Source organism: Sorex fumeus, unplaced genomic scaffold, assembly GCF_029834395.1.
Source record: "Sorex fumeus unplaced genomic scaffold, SorFum_2.1 ptg000246l, whole genome shotgun sequence".
Lineage (NCBI taxonomy): Eukaryota > Metazoa > Chordata > Mammalia > Eulipotyphla > Soricidae > Sorex > Sorex fumeus.
Genome location: NW_026606303.1, coordinates 370,802 through 386,724, shown reverse-complemented (window position 1 = coordinate 386,724; position 15,923 = coordinate 370,802). Strand labels below are relative to the sequence as shown.

The 15,923-nt window shown below is 55.1% G+C and overlaps 1 pseudogene; it reads right to left on the bottom strand.

Annotated features, from left to right (window-relative positions):
* Positions 1-1,385: 1,385 nt before the first annotated feature.
* Positions 1,386-15,923, bottom strand: part of LOC130018277 (vacuolar protein sorting-associated protein 33A-like) — a 30,193-nt pseudogene continuing 15,655 nt past the window's right edge.

The window sequence follows — 15,923 nt, the reverse complement described above, 5'->3', positions numbered from 1 at the left end:
TTCAGTGGCTTTCTGCGCCTCTGGAGAAGCCGCACTCTCTCTCGAGCCTGTTACTCCCTCCCTCATTTCCCCTTCCTAAAAGCCTCCAAATAAAATGTTCCTGCTTCAAGCTCATCTCCTGAAATGCTTTTCTGCGAGAAGGACAAAGGCCCGGGGGCCTGAGGAGGTCGAGGATCGACTCCCTTTCCCTGAAAAGGGCAACCCCTCACTCCGGCCCGAGACCCCGGGAAGGCCTAGTGGGCGTCGTGGGGCTGGCAGGGCTCGTCGCGCTCACCAGTGCCAGGGCTCCAGCCAGTCCCGGGGGAGTGACATCTTCTCCTCTGCTTCTCATCAGCCCCCCATGAGGGCCCACTGACTTCAGAGTCATTCCATATTTCAACAGAAAAGTCCGCAGGGGGCAGAGAGGCAGGACAGTGGGGAGGGCACTTGCCTTCTATCCAGTTGTCCTGGGCTCGATCTCCGTCAGCACAGGGACGTTAGCCGGCCAGGGTGACCCCTGGGCACAGCCAGGTATGGCCACCCCACCCCACCCCACCCAACCCCCAGCCCAACCCCCCAAAATATATATATAACTACTAAAAAAACTTAAACAAACTAAAGATTATAAACTATCATACACTAAAGAACTGTTAGAGAAAAAAGCCGCCCCCACGCGGGCAAAAAGCCCTAAGACTCAGATTCACCTGTGTCACACTGCACTCGCAGCTTAGAGAACTGAGCTCTGACAAACAGGCTCGTGCCAGTCTCCTGCAGAGACTGAAAATGGCACTTGGAGTCTAGAACGTTCCAAGGTAGAATGAGAATTCCGCAAGGAGGAGGGCATCATGGGCCCTTCTTAAAGGGGCAGGCGCCACCCTTCGTGACGCCAGGGTCCGGCTGAGGCTCCGGAGGGCTGCCCTGCAGACGCCAGCACTAGCTGGCCAATGTGCCTCTGGTCCCTGCGGGGCCCAGTTCTGGACCCCTGGGACCTGAGAAAGTGGTTTCAGAAAACGTTTGACAAATGTTTGGCAGTTACAGATCTCCAGCTGAGGCCATTCGGCATCCCCCGAGTGGGACCTGGACCCAGTGACCGTGCCCAGGGCCCTCCTCAGGAGCCGGGCCATAAAATCTGGCCCTGAGCCCGACCCTGACAGCCCTGCTCTCTGTGACCCCAGTGCTGTGAGCAACACCTGCCGCACCGTGGCCAGGGAGTGGCCCAGCCCACTAAGGCCTGAGAGCTGTACAGAGGCGTATGGCCTGGCCTGCTCCGACTGGGAGCACAAGCTGAATGAGTGCGGGTCCCCTCGAGGATGAGTGAGCAGGAACGGGGGAGTGGTGGGGAGGAGGGGAGGGCGGAGTGACCTAACCTAGGGGCTGAGGGCCGACTCTGATGCAGTCATCGGGGCTCATGCTGGCAGGACCTGGGGGGGGGGGGGGTGACGTACAGGGTGGGGTGGGGTCAGCCACAGGCAAGGCAGGCTCCTTGGCCCTGGGCTACCCTTCTGGGCAAGGATACCTATTTTCTTTCTTTCCCTTTGTTTTTTGGGACACCCGGCAGTGCTCAGGGTTACTCCTGGGTCTGCACTCGGGAATCACTCCTGGCGGTGCTCAGGGGACCTATGGGGTGAGCCATGCACCAGGCAAGCGCCAAGTCTTGATGCCAAGGTGCCCACGAAACACAGTGTGCAACAAGGGACTCTACAGAGAACGTCAGGGCCATCAAACGCTACGAGGAAGTCAATCAATTCTGAAAAAACACAAAAAGATGCGAAAGGAGGGGCTGAAGTGAGAGCACAGTGGGGAGGGGTTTGCCTTGCTCTCGGCTGACCAAGATTCGATCACCAGTCCTGAGCACTGCCAGGAGTAATTCCTGAGCATCACTGAGTGCGACCCAAAAAGCCAAAAAAAAGAAAAAAACAGCGTGAAAGAAAATGTGTTTGAGCTTCACGCCCTACCGAGGTCACCAATTGCCCCCCACGAGCGGCTCTCCGGCACGGCCACGGCCCCAGAAGCACAAGGACTTAACACAGAGAACCAGCAGCTTGGAGCAGAAAAGCAAATGGACTATGTGTTAAACCGCGCCATCATGACTGACCGGAGGGGAAAGGGTGTTGCCCGCTTCGCCCTCTCCTCTCTGGAAAGAAAGGTGGCGGCCACACGGGAGCCTGGTGGACAGCAGGTTTGAGCCGGGGGTCGGGGGCGGCAAAAACCTCACGAGAAGGGGGGCGTTCCGGCCCGTCCTTGACGCCCTACCAAGGTCGCCAGTTGCCCCCCACGAGCGGCTCTCTGGCACGGCCACGACTCCAGAGCACAGAAACCAATCTCTTAATTATCTAACTTTTAATAGAAATACTTCCAGGGTTAATAAGTAAAATAGCAGATATCCAAACCCAGCTGTAGAAAGCAAATCATTTCACAACGCTTTTTCAGCATGTCTGATTTGGGGGAGGGGGGGTGGTTGTAAACTCTAAATAATAATGGTTCATCTTTTATCGAAACAATGAATCGAGTCAAAGTAGACAGAGTGTTAACTAGAACTCATCTGCCTCACAGGAATTGGGAGGGGTGGGAGGTGGGGTTCTATTGGGGTTCGCGGTTAAAAATAAGTATTGGTAAAGGGAAATGTGTTTGATATTTACACGACTGAGACCTAAACCTGAAAGCTTTGTAACTTTTCCCACAGTGATTCAATAAATAAATAAATTATAAAAAAAAAAAGAAAAAAAAGAAAATGTGTTTGAGCCTCACTGTCTCCCTGAGACTTGAGCACTCAGTGCCGTGTGTGAGCTCAGTTGAGTCTCCGGTCTGAACAAGCCTCAACCCCCTCACCCCCATGCTCCTGTGTTTGGACCGTGACCCTAAATCCTGTGATGGGATCACGTGTGTCCATGACAAGGACGCTAGCAGCCTCATACCCTAGAACGTCCCTGCTTCACACAGGCGTGGCACACAGGTCCTGGCCTGCTAGCGACCGGCAGTGATTCGGCAGGAAGCAGAGGTGTGAGCCTGAACGTGGGTCAAGTCCGTTCCTTCAGCTTGGAGGGGAGGAATGTCCGAGAGGGGGTTTTGAGCACTGCCTCACAAGCATGAGGTCCTGAGTCCAAGCCCCCGGGGTCACACGTGCACCTGGCACAAAGCCGGCACAAACCCGGCAGCTCTGCTGTCCCAGCACCACGCAGGAAGGGGGGTGACCCCAGGGGGAGGGCCACCGAGAGAGGAGGTGGACACCACAGAAAAGAGGAGGGAACACAGTGCAGGAGTTGAGGGCTGCAGGGCCGGGAGCACCGGGTAGAGAGCAGCCCTGGGGAGCAGGAGGCCAGGCGGGCGTCCCTTGTCACTGGCCACTCGAGGCAGTCGCACAAGCCGTATGCAGACCCACGAGGCTGACAGGGCGCCAGGGACAGGGCAACCCCAGCACGGATTTTTCTTTAAGTTTTGGGCCATGGGGCCAGAACTCTAGTACAGCGGGGAGGGCGTTTGCCTTGCACACAACTGACCCGGGTTCAATCCCGGCATCCCATAGGGACCCCAGAGCACCTCCAGGAGTAAGTCCTGAGTGCAGAGCCAGGAGTGACCCCAGAACATGTCCAGGTGTGACCCAAAAACAAAACAACAGCAGAGCAAGCGGAAGGGCCCGGAAGCTTCGAGCCACGGAAACACCGAGGTTGGCGCCCACTCGCTCCCGCCCCCCGCCAGGCCAGGCCGGCCTGGGATCAAGGTGCCCGAGCGTCCCCAGACAGGATCTGTCTCAGTGGCTCGGTGCGTTATCTCAGCCTATCACCCAACTCGACTGGGACTGACTCTGGTTATCTCCTTGACTGGTTACCTTGGGCATCTCCGGGGCCAGCCGCCAATCTCCGTCCTCCCACCTGGCCAGGGCGGGATCAGGTGTCAGCAGCTGGGCCCTGAACACCCCACCTGTCCGTCCAAGTGCAACACAAGCACAAAGGCCAGGCTCGCCCCCAACTCATAGGACACGACCAAGCCAGGGGCCCCGGAGAGCACTGGGCCCGAGGACGGGTCCCAGAGATCCCCAAATTTCCCTTGCTCGATGGCCCGGCCCAGCAATCTGCATCAACCACTGGGCCCGAGCTCTCTGCTTTCCTTCTGCTTGCTCAGCGAAACGCAGCACCTCACACCTGTGTTTGGAGGGGAGGAACAACAAACTTTTTTTTTTTTGGCTTTTTGGGTCACACCTGGCGATGCACAAGGGTTATTCCTGGCTCTGCACTCACAGGGGTTACTCCTGGCTCTGCACTCAGGAGTTACTCCTGGCGGTGCTCAGGGGACCATATGGATGCTGGGACTCGAACCCGGGTTGGCCACGTGAAAGGCACACGCCCTACCCGCTGTGCTATGTCTCCAGCCCCGGAACTCCAAACTTTATATAGAAAACAATGTATTTCGCAATGCCTTTTCAGCCATTCTGATTGATGGGGGGTAAATTCTAAACAATCATGGTGCATCTTTTGTCGAAATAATGAATGCAATCAATGTAGAGGAGAGTTAAGGAGAAATCATCTACCTCACAGGCATTGGGTGGGTGGGAGGTGGGGTATATTGGGGTTCTTGGTGGTGAAAAATGAGCACTGGTGAAGGGTGAAGGGAAAGGTGTTTGATCATTGCATGACCGAGACTTAAATCTGAAAGCTTTGTAACTTTTCCCACGGTGATTCAATAAATAAATATAAGAAGGAAAATAATAAATAAATAAAATTATGAAAAACAGAAAAAAGTAAGGTGGAGTTCAAACCCAATTCAATCAGCTAATCGGTGGCTGAATAAAGAGCAGTACTCCTACATTAAAAACAAACAAACAAACAAACAAACAAACAAACGAAAAACACTACTTGTGAGGCGAGTGCATCAGCAGCCTGATGGCACCTTCAGACTCCAGATACCCCAAAATTGCTGCTGTGCCTTTGGCCAGACCCCAAAAACTTGGGGCAACGTTTACCAAGAAAGTAAAAGGCCAAAAGTTAGGTATGTGGGAAACATACCCACAAGCCACCTCCGGCTCAGCTGTATCATTGGAGGCCTCTCTGGTTCCTGGTTGAACTGTTTAATGGCCATGATCCCAGAGACTCAGAAACAAATCTCAAAACCCAGTGGCTTTTCGCAGAAATGCGTCTGGTCCCTGCAGTGCTGGGCCCATGGGTTCATGCCTTGGCCTGTTCCCCCTGGCGGCCACCTCCTCCAGAGGTCACTGGACAGTCAGGCTTGGGCCCTCAGTGACAAAACTTGTTGGGCCTCACAGGATGGGGGTGGAGCCAGTCCTGTCCTCCCCGTCCCAACGAGACCCCAAGTCATTGTCCATGAACGGCCTCTCTGACTCCTGATCAAGCTGCTTAATGACCAGGATGCCAGAGACTCAGGAGCAAATCTCGGAACCCAGCAGGTTTGGGCACAAATCCCTCCAGATTGAAGTGTTCAAATTTGGAATTTCAAAATCGCGCGGCCACTACTGCAGCCACACAACATCATAGGTTATTCATAACCAGCAATAGAAAACAAAGTGTCTACTGTTGCCTTTTCAGCAGATCGGAGTGTTGGGGTAAAATCTCAAACAATAATGGTGGGTCTGGTGTCAAAATATTGAATGTGATCAAAGTCGAGAGAGAATAATTTGGAAATCATCTGCCCCACACGTAGGGGGAGGGCGTGGAATGGGGATATACTGGGGTTGTTGGTGGTGGAGAATGGGCACTGGTGAAGGTATGGGTGTTTCATTGTATGACCAAGACTTAGACCTGAAAGCTTTGCAACTGCTCTCACGGTGACTCAGTAAATAAAATCATAAAAAATGAAAAAAAAGTAAGGTGGAGTTCATGCACAATTCAATCAGCTAATCAGTGGCTGGATAAATAGCAGTACTCCTAAATAAAAAAAAAGAGAGAGAGAAGGAGAAATCCAGAAAAACGTGGCAAATCTGTACCCCAAGCACACTCCTCCCCAAACGATCCATTTTCCCCCACCCAAGATAAAGCCGACATGCTATGGGTCACATCCTCCTGCCACTGACCCCCAAAACCCGACGCTCCCTCCTCCCACCCCGGGGACTGATGGCACAAACTCCATCTTTGTGTCACGCCGTACATGAGACATTTGTCACTAGAACCTGATGACTCACTTCAGAACCTCAACAGAAGCCACAAAGATAGGGAGCACTGCTCGGGGAGCACCATGCAGGGGCTGCTCAGACCCTCTCTGCCTCTGTCCCCGCCTGCTCTGGGGACGATGCATAGACAAGTGGCCAGGGGTTGAGAACAGAGGAACCAAGCCTGGAGGAAGCGGGTGCTTGTGTTTTGTTTTCTCTGGAGGCCTCTAACTACGGCTCCTCTTAAGAGACAAAGAAGGCCGCAAATAGGCAAACACTCTGAACTCGGTTAGCACCCAACTCTGATCTACCGCCAAGATCTGCTCTAAATGAACCTTGAAAGGGTAAGCTAAATATCTCTCAGGGAAGCAAATAACCTTAGGGGATTATCTGCGCTGGTACTAAAAATGGGAAAAAAAGTCTGTTTTGTATTTCTTGAAAATGTCAGCTTGACTCAAAGCTGGGGTTTCCGAAGGCAGTTCTGTTTCATCCCGCAGCACAAATGCTTCCTCCCTGCTAGAGCTCTGGCTCACGTCTGTCCAGCGTCTTCTGGACAGGGAAACACCAGCCCTGGGAGGTGTGGCGTGATGGGACACTGGCACACAGGGAGCACCTCAATTTGGGTCATTTTCCCCCCTTAGGACTCTGAGGACCCCTTACCCCTCGGGCAGCACCGCACGACATTCTATCAGGAAGTTACATAAAAATCAGTCTTCCGTTCCAAACAAAATTTCAGGAGCTGCAGACACAGTTCAAGACTATATACAGCCTGAAGGCACAGGACATATGCAAACGGCATCTACTCACTGTCATCAGCGAGCCCCGTCACCCGCCTCATGCTGGCATTCAACTTCAAATTATCCAGATAGAGGAAATTTTTATGTGTCAGGGGGAAAAATCAGAGTTAGCAAGAGCTCGAAGAGAAGAGCAAGCCGGCAAACAGGACTGAGAGAAGGGGACCGGAGGTGAGGCCGGTCTCTGGCCTAACCCGGGTCCCAGCCCCAGCTACCCTGCAGAACCCGCCAGGGGACACCCCACATGCCTCGGAAAACTCACGGACACCGCACATGCCATGGAATCCCCCCAACGCTCACAGCCGCTCAGTACTGACTCACACCCGCCCTTCCATGCAAAAGACCTGAAGGAACAAGGATCCCCAGGTCGAAGCTTCTAGTGTCGGGGCTGGAACGATAGTACAGCGGGGAGGGCATTTGCCTTGCATGCAGCCAACCTGGGTTCAAATCCTGGCATCCCATATGGTCCCCTGAGCACCGCCAGGAGTAAATCCTGACTGCACAGCCAGGAGTAACCCCCGTGCCTCTCCGGGTGAAAAAATTAACAATAAAAAGATAACACCGTGGAGGTGTGCAGACTGGGGGCGGGGTGCAGAGGGAGACCTCCCAGAGAGCCTGGCCCAGAGTGAGCCTAACATCCCCAAAGACCCCGAAGGATGGCTCCGCCAGGTCTGGGGTGCAGCCTCACACTTGAGTCTAAGCCACCCTGGTCAGGATGTCCAAAGAGTCCTCAGAAAAGAACCGGAAACTCTGCATTGGAGCAGACCACAGAGGATGATGCAGGGGAAGGAAAGCATTAGGGGGCCTCTTTCGAACTGCTCAGGGGCCCAGGTGACTGCTCAGAGCGGGAACTGTGTCTGCCTGCGGACAGCTAAGCCGGCTCCTGCCCGGCCCTGCCCAGCACCGAGCACCCAAACAAAACATTCATTTTAAAAAATGGTTTATTACTACAGAGACACCTCTAACAACTCCCACCCGGCGAGGCTCCAGGGATAGGCTCTGCACTCAGGAATTATTCTGGTGGTGCTTTGGGAGCCCCCCAGCGCCTTGAGCCCAATCTAACTGCTCACATGGCACACGCCAGGGTGCCCAAGTTCTGGGGTCCCTCGAGCAGAATACCCGGAGTGAGGGCCACTGCGAGCAGCTCAGGTGAGCAGAGCCGTGGCTACCCCTGCCGGGATGCTGACTTGGGGGCCATCGTGGCTCAGGGCGGGGAGAAGACGTGAATGCAGCATCCACGGGGGGATGTGGGGCCCTTGGTTCCGACCTGTGTTGGGTCTGCCTGTTGGGATGGCCCCACCCCGCCCGCACAGGGCCAGGAACGACCCTGGGTGTGACCGAGACAGCCCCTACCCTCAGCTGGGGTGACCAAGCCGCTTCCTCAAAGCTTCCGCACTGCTGACTGGGAACAGAAGGAGCAGAGAGGCCTCTCCCAGACATGCAATGACTCGCGTGGAAGGTGAGCCCCGAGTCCTGTCACCACACAGGGTAGGGCAGGCCCCTGTCCTGTCACCACACAAGGGCATGCAAGCCCTTCCCTGCTCCAAGACTGGGGTGGGGAGAGACCATCGGGGGAGCCCAGGAAAGTTCTGGATTCCACAGGCCGAAGCCCAGAGACGTGAGCAAACCCACGGGGAGCTGGGTGACAGCAGCCCAGAAACCAAGCGAGCCCCAGGTTCTTTCTCTTAAGGTGCTGCTGAGACCAACATGCTGAGGGAAAGGGGGCCTGGAAATCTGGTGATGCACCTGCGTTCTCAAAAGGTCAAGTCTTGAGACCAGCAGTAGCAGTACCACAAATCAACTCACACGCCCAAGAACGCAGGGAAATGCGATCGTGTCTCAAACACACCTGCACAAGCTTCCAATGGCAGAGGGCGCAGAGGGCGCAGACAGGCACCAGGAGCGCTGGGGCCATGCACGGGTTCAAGCTGACTCCCTGGCTTGGCACTGGGGGTCACACAAGGCGGGGCTTGGAGGACCATATGGGGTGCCAGGGAACGAACCCGGGTCTGCCAGGGGCAAGGCAAGTGCCCTACCCACCTTACTATCTCTCTGGCCCTGGTACGCCGTTTTTAGAGGACATTATCAAGCTGATGTGTTTCCCCCTTGCATCTTTCCCTTCATTCCGGTATTTATTTTCCCTTTCCCTCCCTTTCTCGCTGAGGCTGAGGGTCGCACAGTCTAGGTGGTGGTTACCCACTTTGAGGGGGGGAGGTTTCCACTCGGCCTGCCAGAGCTCCAGCCATGCCCACTTTTCCCTATTTCCAGTGAAAAGTACGTCATAGGAAAAGCATCTGGTTGAAAACTCACATAAATCAATGCTTTTGGGTACAGAGATTGTCTTAAGGGACTAAGCATGGAGAAACCTCACCGCACAGAAGAAAGAGCCAGAGTTCTGGCCCGGGCGCCCCTAAGAGCCAAGCTGACACTTTGAAAGAGAAATATTTCAGAAGTGCTCCCTGACATAAAGATAGTAAAGAAAACATATAAAATCATATTTGCAAACAAAAAACCACCTTTTAGAAAAATACAACATTTAAAAAAGAAAAACTCTGGGGGGCCAGATAGACAGTTCAGTGCGAAGGTGCTTCCCTGATATCAAAGAGTCAAATATGGACCCCTGAGGACCCCCAAGAGTAATCCCTGAGCATCACCAGGTGAGGCCCCAAGCAAAAACCAAAGCAAAGCAAACAAATAAACATGTGCTGAAAATAACCAGTAGGAAACAGGCTGGGACGGGCGTGTGGGAGAAACAGAATTTCCCGCACACCCTGCACCCAGCCCTGAGGTCACACTGCAGAACCTCAAGAGTTTGAATGAAAAATGTAGGCAATTGTATTTCTAGAAAATGAGAATGTAAGATTAGAGGCTTCAGGTCTTGCCAAGACTCAATCAAGGGGAAAGGCGGGTCACGAAAACAAAATCCCTCACAAACCTGTTTCTTCTGCAGGCCCGTGGGCAGCGGCTGCGCTCCTCGAAGTGGGGGCCCGGGAGAATGCGCAGAACTTCCTCGATTCTGCGCCAACCAGGCCGGGAGAGCAGCTGGGCCAGCCGCATGCTGAGGGGGGCATAGCCGAGATGTCCGTCGGGTTCTGCGGAGGATTCGAGAGGGACACCTGGAGTCAACCAACTCCTCTCTGCCTAATGGGCCATGGGATCTTTTTTTGTGGTGGAGGCCATACCCTGCGGTGCTCAGGGCTCCCTCCTGGTGCTGCACTCAGGGATCACAACCTGGGTTGGCCGCATTAAAGGCAAATGTCCTCCACGCTGCCGTCCTGGATTTGACTTTGGGGAGGAACACAGCGTGCTCCAGCCTACCCCGCTGAGCCCTGCCATCTCCACCCTCTACCCAATTCCCAATCTCTCTCTTCTCTCCTTCTCTCTCTCCCCCCCACCCCCACCCCTACAGCTTTATGCATCAGACCTGGTGGTGCAGAGCTGACGCATGGCTCTGCCCTCACCTCTCCTGGCCCTGAGTCCTTCTGTCTCAAACCAATCTCAGAAAGCTGCTTGGTGCCCCTGTGTGCTGGAAGGTACCAGTGCCCGGCAGCCCATGCAGAGGGCAGGGGCGTGGCCAAACCCCAGCACCGCTGGGTCTGAACATTCAACGGTCTGCCCGGGAAAGATTCCATCCGACCCCCACAGAAGAAAAACTGTTCATCGATTTGGTGAGAAACTTCTCCTATGGAAACTTGGCCCACTGGGGGGAGGGAATGTGGAGAGCTCTAAGCCCAGCCAAGCTACTCTCAGGCATTCTTCCAGGGGCCGAGGCCCCAGGGCACAGCCACGCCCAAATCTCCCAAGGGTGAGAGTGACAGCCCCCAGCATCACAGTGACCCCCAGTCTGAAACCCCCTCTCTCACAGTGACTCTGAGTCCAGCAGCTCCAACTGCCCACGGTGAGTCAGTTGTGTTGGTCCCCAATCCTCTTACTTGAGGCTGGCCTTTTCGCTGACCAGAGGCTTCCTTGAGCCCAGACCAGCCTCCCCCGCCCCGAGGCCTAAGTGGACAAGGGCCCCCGCTTCCCACCCCCAGCCCCCATCTTCAAAAAGTGTCCCCCAACAAGCCCCACTCAGTCCTGGCTTCTGCAAGGGCAGCGCCTTCCCACCAGCAGGACGCCACACCACTGGGGAAATGTGTGTGTATGTCTATGTACGTGTCTGTGTGTGTATGTTGGCGCGCGTGCATGTGCGTGAAGGCTCGGCTCGCCTATTAGGTGGCGTGCATGTGACTGCGTGTGCTCGAAGACTCCGCTCACCTGCTCATTCACATCGTCCATCCAGAGGCGCAGGGTCTTCCAGATGGTGGGGTAGCTGTTCCTGCCCCCCTGCTGGGGCCGCAGCAGCCCGGCCTTCTCCAGGTTCTGTAACGTCAGGATGTGCTCGTAGCCGTATGTCTGCAAGAGAAGTTGGGGAGCCTGCTAGATCTCCCACTTCCGAAGAGGGAGCGAACATTTTCACTCTCATTTTGATACTACTGTTTTGAGTCATACCTGGCAGCATGCAAGACAAGTGCCTTACCCCTTTCTAGCTCTTGGTTTGTTTTTGTTTTTTTTTCTTTTCGGGTCACACCCGGCGATGCTCAGGGGTTACTCCTGGCTTTGCACTCAGGAATCACTCCTGGCGGTGCTCGGGAAACCATATGGGATGCTGGGAATTGAACCAGGGTCGGCTGCGTGCAAGGCAAACACCCTACCCGCTGTGCTATTGCTCCAGCCCCTTTCGAGCTCTTTGGACCCCACATTTTCACTTTAAAGTCAGAATGCATGGGCCCAACGTAAGGAAGATAGATGACAGTGTACTCAAATGACTGAGTAGGAAAAGGAGGCCAACCACACCTCCTGACGTGCTATTTTCCAGATGTCTCCTTTGTTTTGTTTGCTTTTGCCCCCCCCCCCCACTTCCTGTGCTCAGGGATAAGTGCTGGTGGGGCTCAGGGGACCCATATGGGTGCTGGGATCGAGCCTAGGTGGGCCACGTGCAAGGCCAACTGCCTTTTTAAAAAATTTCGCCCTTGGCAAATGAGTCACTTAGAAACACTGACCTGGAGAATTTCTCTTTTGTAATAATCCAGAACCTTCTGCTTGAGCCCACTGTTGCACACCGACTGCAGGCAAATGAGCCTGAGCACCTTGATGAGCGGATGCTTCTGGGCGATGCAGTCCTCCATATAACTGTTGACCTAGAGTCGTGGCAGATTCATGCGTGAGCGCCGGGTCTGGGCCTGCAGGCCTGGGCGTTCCCGGGCCCCTCAGAGGCCCGATCAAGGAGAGGCTGGAGATTGGCTCACGCTCCTGCCCACACTCCCTGGACAACCTAAGCTCCAGGGGCTGCGGGCGGGTGCAACTGTCCCACTTGTCAGCGACACCTCAGCAGCATCAGTAAAGTAGCAGGGACTGTGGGGAATTTGGGTGCTTGCTTGCTGCAAGTGAGAATGCGGGATTTATTGACGGGCAGACAGGAAAAGCGATCATATAACCCACGCTCTTATATTATCCGTGATGGGCTTCAATAGTCTTGGGCTTCAGGGCTGGGTCTTGTTTCTCTGAGGACAGCGAACAGCAATGGAACACATGCACACACACACGCAATGGAACACACACACACACACACACACACACACACACACACACACACACACCACCCCCGGTCAACAGAAACCTATCCCTTGGCAGAATCTCTTTCCGCACATTTTGCTCTGCCCTGGCAGGTATTTAGGCCAGACACGGAAATCAAAGTGATTCCTTTCCTACCTCGAGTTCTGTTTGCCAATCTGGTTAACTATCGGCTAAAACGGTTTTATTGTTCACGTACCTTATCAGTGTCTATTCCGGACATAAACTCCTGCTCCACGGTTAACTGATCAAAGAAGTCTTCAGACGCTGAAACATAATTAACGCACGAGCATTTCAGAAGTGGGAGAAATGCTCATTTCTCCCAGAGGCATGCAAAGTAGCAAGCAAGCACCAAGTTTAAGTCATCACCGGGAAGGCACCTTCCAGAACAGTGAGGCTGACAGCCTGTGCCCCGAGGTGCGCCTAGACACAGAGCCCCGGGGCCTGGGCCCTAGCAGCTCCCCCTTCACACTAATTAAAGCAATTTCCCAAGGGCATTTTACTTTGGTTCGTTTGGGGGCCACCCCCGGTGGTGCTCAGGGATCACTCCTGGCAGGCTTCGGAGACCATATGGGACTCCGGGATCCAACCCGGGCCGGCTGTGTGCCAGGCACTGCAGTACCGCTGCAACTCCAGCTCCTTGCAACATCCGACTGAAACCAACCTCAGCAATCAGTGCCAGGTCTGGCGAAGCAGTGCTGGCGCCACCCGGAGCCTGGGAGAGCCCTGCTGCACCACCTGACCCCGCAGAACCCAACAGTCACACTCGGAACATTTCTGCGAGGACACAGCGGCTAGCACAGGGAACAATGCACAAGTGAAACAGTAGCCGGGGCCCCCAGAAGTAGCAGGGAGCCAGTGACACACCCTGAGCCTGAGCCCGGGACAGGGCACTCACTCGTCACGTCCTGGATGAGCTCGGCGATGGAGGTGTGGTTGGCCAGGGAGCCCCGCGCCGCCTGCATGTGGGGTAGCTGGGAGACGAACTGCTTGATCTCGCCCACCGTCTTGGCGTTGTGCCTTTCCTGAGGGAGGGGAGAAGGTCACGACAGTACTGGGGACAGCACTCAGGGCCACACACACACACACACACACACACACACACACACACAGGGCGTGCCCCAGTCACAGCCACAGCAGTGCTGGGAAGGTACCCAAGGCCACACACACACACACACACACACACACACACACACACACACACACAAACACACTGTGCCTCAGCCCCAGCCCTGGCTGCCAAGAGTGCATTTCTAAGAGTTTAGGTCTTTGGGTTGCCCAGGGCACGTTTGAATCACGTGCAAGGCAGTGCCCCGGGCTTCCTCCTGGCCTGGCACTCAGGGATCTCTCCTGGCCTGCACCGGGACCACATGGAATGCTGGGGAGTGAACCCAGGTCAGCTGCATGCAAGGTAAGCGCCTGGCCCGTTGTGCTATCTCTCCGGCTCCCCCAAATTAATTTTTAGTGTGAGAAACGGACACAAAACGAATTAGGCTATAACCAGATCCCACAGCCACAGGAAAATAGAAAAGGCAGGTTGGTGGGTCCAGGGACTCCGACAGCCACTTCCTGCAGCACTGGGAGACCATGTGGACAGGGAGGGAGCCCAGGTCCCACGCAGGCCACACCTGACACTGCATGGTCCCTGCCAGGGATGTGGAGCTCAGCAAACTGCCTTGAAGCCACAAAAGCTAACGCTCGTATAGCCTGAGACCTCAACAACAGCAAATCAAGTGTAAAACGTTTCCTGGGTCCAAGCTATACAGTGGGGGAGGCGCTTGCTCAGTGCCCGGCCTCCCCACAGAACCCCGAGGCCTGCCAGGAGCCAGTCCTGAGCACTGACAGCGGGAAAGGAGGGAACTGGACACCACGGCGAGCTCGGAGCTGGCACAGTGAATGCCCGACACTTCTTATCCATAGCTTTATAAGTCACGGTGAGGAAATAAAAAATTGAGGAACAAAACCCAAGTGAGACAAAAGCAGCTTCAGAAATACAACAACCATGGGGTCAGAGTGACAGAACAGTGGCGAGGTGCTCGCCTTGCATGCGGCCAGCCTGGGTTCGATCCCCAGCATCCCATGGGGTTGCCTCAGCCCACCAGAAGTGATCCCTGAGCGCAGAGCCAGGATTTAGCCCTGAGCACCTCTGGGTGTGCCTCCCCTCAAAAACAAAATCCAAAGAAATACAAATACTGATATAGTGGAGATAACTCCTAAAAAAGATGAAATCAGGAAATCCATCCTTCAAGGGAAAAAGTGATTTTTAAAAACTTCCCCAGAGTTAAAAAATTCAGCTTCTATCATTTTACTCATTCAGGTTTCAAAAGTGAGCTGAACCCAGAATAAAGAGCAGCAGGAGGGCGCGAGGTGCTAAGGAAGCTGGGGGCCGGGGACTGTGCTCTCAGTATCACCCGCCATCCCCGCCTGCTCGGGCTGATCCCGGATTCCCTAGATGCAGGAGCTAGCGGAGATGCCACCACCGCCAGCGGCTGGGAGGAAGGAGGGCGGGACAGGGAGTGCGGACGGTGACTGGCAAAGGACCTGATACCAGGAAAGGGCCTGGCACCACCTTTCCCCAAGCGCCCGCAGCCCGCCTGCCACCTGGCCCCAGGCCCCAGTCACCTCAAAGGCGGCCGAGATGACCTTGGCCTTCTTGCTGAGCACGGGCCCACGGCGTTGAAGTTGCGGTCTCGGATCTCGGCGTGGAGCTCCTCGGCTGAGTTCAGCGGCAGCTTCTTGGCCTCTGTGGGCAGGTCCTGCCCGTCACCCTGCCTCTTCGGGGCGAATTTCTCGGGCGGCAGCTTTACATGACCTGCACGGGAGGGGACACCCCAAGTGAGACTCCAGAGACTTCCTTTCAGGGGAGAGCACTGGGCTTTGAGTCACTAGCTGCGCACGAGCGCAGGACGCTCACGCTTTTCACGCACGGCTTCCCTGGCCTGGCCCATGGGCCGCCTTCTGCCACTGCCAGCCCGAACCGAACTCAGGATGGGGCCACCCGAGGAAACATGCCCCAGGGCGGCCCAATGTCTGTCCTGCTGGCGTGTGCAAGTGCATGCAGTCTACACCAACATCTCAACAAGCCAAGAGGAGCCCAGGATGGGGCTGGAGTGATAGCACAGCAGGGAGGGTGTTTGCCTTGCACTGGGAAGACCCTGGTTCGAGTCCCAGCATCCCATATGGCCCCCTGAGCACCGCCAGGAGTAACTCCTGAGTGCAGCGCCAGGAGTAAACCCTGTGCATTGCCGAGTGTGACCCCTGTCACTGTCCTCCCATTGTTCATCGATTTTGCTCAAGCGGGCCCAGTAACGTCTCCATTTTGAGACTTGTTACTGTGTTTGGCATATCGAACACGTCACGGGTAGCTTGCCAGGCTTTGCCGTGCGGGCAAGATACTCTCCGAAAAAGAAAAAGAAAAACAAGATCCCAGGAATCACCTC